Source organism: Rhagoletis pomonella, unplaced genomic scaffold (assembly GCF_013731165.1).
Source record: "Rhagoletis pomonella isolate Grant_MI unplaced genomic scaffold, Rhpom_1.0 Rhpom_scaffold_00001, whole genome shotgun sequence".
NCBI lineage: Eukaryota > Metazoa > Arthropoda > Insecta > Diptera > Tephritidae > Rhagoletis > Rhagoletis pomonella.
Genome location: NW_023458555.1, coordinates 95,338,550 through 95,345,556, shown reverse-complemented (window position 1 = coordinate 95,345,556; position 7,007 = coordinate 95,338,550). Strand labels below are relative to the sequence as shown.

General features: G+C 34.3%; 1 pseudogene; it reads left to right on the top strand.

Moving 5' to 3' along the window:
• LOC118734428 overlaps nucleotides 1–6,233 on the top strand; it is a 41,429-nt pseudogene extending 35,196 nt beyond the window's left edge.
• The last annotated feature ends 774 nt before the right edge of the window (nucleotides 6,234–7,007 follow it).

Here is a 7,007-nt window from a genome sequence, read left to right as displayed (position 1 = left end):
TTTTTTCAGCATTATTTCCATACCAAGTTTTTCCCAAATTCCAATCAACTTATCTTGTACTTGAATAGTGAATGATTTATGGGAAAACTTTTTTTGTTCTGTTTTAGCACGTTCGCTTAAGTAAAAATAATATCTCAAGATATCCAGTTGGGTTGGTAAATTAAGATCAGTTAAATCAGTAGACACACCAAAAACAGTAACATCATGCTTGGGTATATGACTCATTGGGTTTTCGATAGTTGGTGATGTAGTTGCTTCATCTTGCGGTGTAGAGGATGGTGGATTCATTGTAAACTTATTGATTTGGAATGGTCACTTCACTTATTATTTTTTTTTATATTTTTTTATCTGAAATTAGCACTTCACACTTTGAGTTCTTCACAACGACTTAATGCATTCACAAAAACTGTTGAGTTATATATGGTCTACGAGACGAGGTAATAAGAATGAAATGGTAATTTCAATTCTACCTGCTGTGTCTTGTGGTGGCTTAAAAAAAAACAACACAAGCAATTTTACGATCTGCAATTGTGTCACAGTGATACCTTCATTGTTTAAAAGGGTTGCGGTGCATTCCAGTGATACCTTAATTGTTAAAATGGTTGCAAAAAAAGCGCATTTCTTAAGAAGGTGCCTTAAAATACCCACAAAAAGGGTTGTAAAAACAACCTTCATTTCTTAAGTAGGTGCTATAAAAAAACTACATAAGTAAGTATACGACATGCAGCTGTGTCTTAAAAAACGCACACAAGCAATTTTCCGATTTGCAATTGTGTCACAGTGATACCTTCATTTTTTGAAACGGTTGAATAAAAAACCCACACAACTATGTTTACGACATGGAAATGCATCACAGTGATGCCTTGGTTCTGACTAAATAAATTTCTAAAGAGAAAAATAAACTCCAAAAAGAAAAAACATAGGCATTTCGCTGATTTTTTCATGTAAAGTGCAAAACCGGCGATTTTATGAAATGTTTGTATGGTGAACCCCCAGGGGGGTTCCAGGGGGTGTGCCACTGGCATCGGTGGGTCGGGCCTCCAAAGTTAGTAGGGGTCGGTCATACATTTTGACTCGATTGGAGCACTCTAAATGGGTCAAAGTGGGATTTTTCAAAATTTGCCCCTACCCAAAAGTTCGACCCAAATTGGGGGACATCAGAATTCGTTTTAGAGGTATGGTTCCTTCGGCAAAGTTTCTTATTATGATCCCTGGAATATGATTTTCACAGAGCAATGGGCGATTTTTTTGCCTCCCCACAAATCGACCCGGCCTAATATGTATATATTACAGGGTTGTACAAAGTGTAAGAGTGAATAAGGTGACCACCTATATATAATAAGTTGGTCACTTTATAACAATATTGCATGGGAAAATAGTAACAAATCGCGGCGAATTCGTAGGAATCTATTGATTGCATTATAATCATTATGTGACAGTTCACTCCGTTCAGTTACTTCTATTGCAACCCGGTCCTAACGATGTTAGAAGGGCGTATTTATTGCCAAAAAACGGACCAGTCCATTTGTAACTAGATCTCCACCGGTTCAAAATCCGTTGAAATGTGGTACTTTTAAAAAACTATTTAAGTTCACTTTTTTCATTAGAAATCTATATCTAAGGTGTCGAATTTAGAACTGGTTCCCAACTGTCGAAAAAGAGACGCAGCACGAACTAGATCTTATCCGTCGAATTTATAACTAGTTCAGGACAACCGTAAAAGGGATGCAGCAGGAGCTTGTTTATTTTACATAGATATGAGTTTGGCGACTTTTTCGTTCAAATACGTTTCCATTCTGCACTTCGCAGATGCTTTTTCGTAGCTTGGTAATACAAAACAAACATTTATGTTAACATTTTAATATCTTGGGACAGTCTGAAATGTAGCCAATAATATCAAGCACCCCTGCAAACCCAGCTACAGCCAAAGGTATGTAAACGTACATTTCTTACAATCATTCAAACAAATTTAATTTAAAATTGAAAACACATTTCTTTGAATATAGTTTAAAATCGCACACACGCTAGAACCAAAAAGATTGAGAAATCATGATTTTCTTTTATCTGCCGATTTTAGAACTGGTTCGGAACTAAAGAATTTAGGACTAGTTCGGGACTATCGAAAAAGGGATGCAGCGGGGGGCAATTGACACTTCCTAGGACATCGCCATGTTAAATTCGCCAGTTGTTTGCACGCAAAAGAGATTTATCGCGAAGCGCACCAGTTCAGAACTAGAGATTTTCCCCACAGGGTACATATGTATGAACTCATTTTTCTGCAACTGGTTTTAATATTCCTAGACAGTTTTAGGCCTAGGCTAAGTAGTCTATTGATAAAAAAGCAAGGCGAAAATTTAAAAAAATACTGGAATCTTTTTAAAAGGGACCGTTGATAACTGATGAACATACATGAATATACATGAATATATGTATCAGCAAAGAGTACGGGAACTAAAAAAAGCAACGGGTAAAATCTTGCAACTTCATTCTCTACACACCACTCAAAAAATCGCTCTCATTTACATGATTTTGGAGTACATGTTCATTGAGTACTGGATCAGAGCTAATACAAGATGGCATAAACAGAAGACGAGAGTAAGAGGAAATCCCAAACAAATGAGTTTAGCTTCCCATTTTGCAAACAAAAGATTGTATGTTATATGTATTCATGACCTTAACGTAAACCCAGTGATAGATAAAGCAGAACCACAGATTATATCCCGAAAAGAAAAACTAATTTCGGAATATATACAAATAGAAATACTCAAACTGCAAGCTCAAAAATGGTAATTGATGCGGTGTTTTCAAGATATCTTAACACCCTTGAGTCATGTTTTATCAATCATACCGATAATTTCATTTATTAAAAGAATTAAAAATGAAAATTAATAAAAAAAAAATCAGCAAAATGAATAAAATTAAGTGAAATAAATGTTTAATTTCTAAACTAACCTACATGTGTATGTATGTAACTGAAGCGCCTAATAATAGGTTTACATATAAAAAGATTATGCTCGTTTCCGAGCTTAACTCCCTAAACTATAATTAGAAAAAGAGATTAGCCATACAAAATTATAATTATACAATTATCTCAGATTAAACCGATAACTTTTTGGTGTTCAACCTAGTTTTATCGATTATCCTTGCGAAGAAGAAGAGGAATGTCAAATGTAAAAGTAAACAAAAATTGGCTCTAGCAACGAAAGAGGTTTGTAAAGGTATTTTTAATAAAAATTTTAGTTAAAATATATTTAAATAGCATAATATGTGTGGCAGAAAAAGCGACCACGGTGGCACAGAGAAGAAGCTTCCTCGTGTTGTGAGAATACCAAGCACAACCAATTTGAAAGCTACCGAGCTTTGATTGAGATTATATTTATATGTAAAAGTACTTTTATGCTTTGCCGTACGCATATGTTTACACATCAAATTTCATGAGTACCTAGCACTCACACCTTTTTTGACTTTTATTTCAACATAGATTGATTAAGAGAAAAATACTGATTAAAATAAACTATTTCACACAAGCAGGGTTGAAATTTTGAAATTACTGCCCGTATTTTGTTGGCGAGTCAAATATAAGTGGCATTGTGGTACTATGATAGCACGGCCGAATAATCATAGTCAACTTATGTACAGCAGTCGAAAAAATTATAGCCGCACCAAATGTTGACAAGTTTCATATTATTTTTGTTGTTATTTAATTTTGGTTAGTTTTTTATTGTTCATTCTTTAACAACATCCGTATAAATACAAATGTACAAGGCAGTGTCACACGATTGGGAATTTGCCGAATTGCAAAGCGTATCCCAATTATGTGAATACCAAAATATTTTTCTTTATCCCAATCACGAAAATTAATTTATTGAAATTCTTCAATAGAAGATTGCTGTATTGTACCAACCTTTTGACCTTAAAAAAATATATCGTCCCAATTTTTTTTATTTTGTACCAATAGCACAATATAAAAATGCACAAATCTTTACAAATATACCAATCGAGAGACACTGCCTTAAAAATTTATGAAATGCAAAAATTTAATTCAACAAATTTTCGTAAAAATTTCAAGTTGATTTCTTAGATTTTTTAAAAAAGCTCGAAATTTGTACCAAAGTTTGTTGAATTTTTTTAATATTGCACAAAATTGGAAAATTCTATATATTTGAGTTTTGTTGAAGAATTAACTATATTGTTACAAAAAAAATAACCGAAATTAAATAACAACAAAAATAATACGTTAAAACTTGGCAAAAAGTGGTTCGGCTATAATTTTTTGACCACTGTATGTATTTTTACCAGGTTTTATTTAACTTGGTCATCCCGCGGAAATTTCCAATCGATTTTAAACTAACTTCCGACAAGTTAGAGACTTGAAAATTTCAGTATAGTTCCAATCACGATGACAATGCAATGCAATATCAATGAATTCCCAAGATGGTCCTCTGGTCTTTATACAAAGGCGGTCAAAACAGTAAAATTTATAGCTAACAGAGCGTCATTTGAACGTAAAAACGCTATAATTTCTTAAAGCTGCCGGCGGTATTAAATAATAAGTATAGTTTAAGGCGCTAGTAAGAGAAATGCCGGAAATTAGCTTCAACTGTGTGACATGTTAAATTTTAGGCACATCTCACACAGGGGGTTAGTGAAATACAGAGATAAGGCACGCATAATGCACATGAATTGTACATACTTCTAGTATCCCGCAGGCGAAAAAATTTAACTTAGTACGATGTGCTACTTCTGAATACTGTTAAGGCGCTGCACTAAGAGGTATTGGACTCCAAATTCTGGCCATAAATCGGGTTTCCCATTGTTAACTAATACAAAGGAGATATTTTTATCTAGAGATGTAGATAATTTCCGCGTAAAATGACGGCCTTATTACCTGCATACGGTAAACGGTCCTTGTGTAGGGTCAATCGGAACTTAGTATTCGTTGGGTGCAGTTTACTCTGCTCTTGACTACGCGCTGTGTTTTCGACTTTTAGTTGGTAAATTCTGAAGCTGGGAGTGTTTTGTGAAGAATAATTATCATGGATCCCAATGTTACAAGGTATGTACGATATTTTTGATAAATATCAATAAAATCGATAGCTCATTTTTACGTAGTATTTTTTTCACAATTTGTACTTCATTAATGTTTTTAAGTGGGTGCAACTAACAGAAACAGACCAAAATCGTTATTATATGAAGCAATAATGTCGCTAGTTATATGATCACCAGGGAACAGATTTTTAGGACCTAAAAACCTATAAAAAAGGCAAAATAAAGTAACGAAATAGGCTGAAAAAGGCAAAATAAAATAGCGAAAAAGGCAGGAAAAGGCACTAGGTGTTGCAAAAAAGGCAAAAAAAGGCAAAACTAAATAGCGAAAAAGGCAGGAAAAGGCACTAGGTATTGCAAAAAAGCAAAATAAGGCACTAAAAAAAGACAGAAAATACGAAGAACAATCAAAAAATATATTTATTTTAGAAATGTTTATATTACAAGTAAAAAGAGAAAAACTATGAAATAGTTTCATTATATGAAAAATTTGTACTTTTAATCTTTGACTATTTTATCCTTTCGCGTTTCTAACTCATAAAACTATAATCTGTATAGTTGTAGTAACATTGAACCACAAGATGCATTTTGAAGTTTTTTGGCAGCATTTTGATTAGATTTTCGCGAAGAAAAGCCTTGAATGTACTAAATGTGTGCTCGACGTAAGTTGATACAAGCGGCGCCCAATTTAAATATGGAACGTTTGAAACGTTCATATTATCAGGAATAAGGGCGTTTTCCTCGCCCTTTATAATTTTATCTACACCCCTCTGCGCTTAAAAAAAAAGTTGTAAATGCTATAATCACTTTTTTAAAGGTAGAAAAGGCAAAAAAGGCAAATATCTAAAAAAAGGCAAAAAAGGCAACATCAAATGTGTATATATAGAATCAGGAAAGAAATCGTGGACATTCTTAATCGAATATACTCTATCTCTTTAGCAGAAAAAAAGGCAATTTCCATAAAATCCGTTCCAATGTTTTCCCGAGTTTTCTACAGTAGTTTAAAAAAATATATATATGGTAGTAGTTTCATGATCATAAAAATCTTATTTTCTTTGTTACAGTGTCTGATGACAAGGAACTCGGCGAGTGCAGCGAACGAAAAAACCATGGAAATAAGAAAACAAGTGCCTGTGGATGAACTCACTTATGCAGCAGAAATGAGTAATCGCGCCACAAGAAACTAAGATGCCGCCAAAGTAATGCAAGAAGTTCAACAGTCACCGACCAGAGCATTAAAATTTCGCCAAAAAGCCCAAAAAATGGCCATGACTAAAAACCATTCACCAGAAGAGGCTTTGAAGAAATTCGTGGACGCCAATCTGACTCGACTCAGAACGAAATCATACAAAGAGCCAACAAAGAAATGTATTCATGTTACGCGCTTTTGTAAAAAGATAAACGAGATCTATCCTGAAAAAACTGTCTCTGAAACTGCAGCGGAAATAAAATTAGAAGATTTGGTGAATAACACAGCTACGAGGCTTTGCAAATATTTGGACGATGTTTTGGAAATGTGTTCGGAAATACAGAAGAGTAATTTGTAATTTTTTACAAATGGGGTTGCGACGGATCACAACAAACACAGTACAAGCAAAACTTCCAAAACTATGGTGATAGTGATGCAAACGTTTTTATCAGTTCCTTGGTGCCCCTAAAGTTGACAAGTGGAACAAAAATCATTTGGCAGAATCCAACCCCATCCTCGCCTAGGTTTTGTAGACCAACCAAAGTACGATATAGCAAAATAAAGATGTAACTAACGAAGAAATTGATTACATCGAAGGGCAAGCCAGAGGGCTTCTGGTTGGTGATGCTATAAAGATAACGCATACTTTGTTCCCCACTATGGTAGATGGAAAAGTCTGCAATGCAGCAACACATACGAATTCAACTTTGAGATGCTACATATGTGGCAGAACTCAAAAAACGTTCAATGGTCTCACGACTACAAGTAGCGA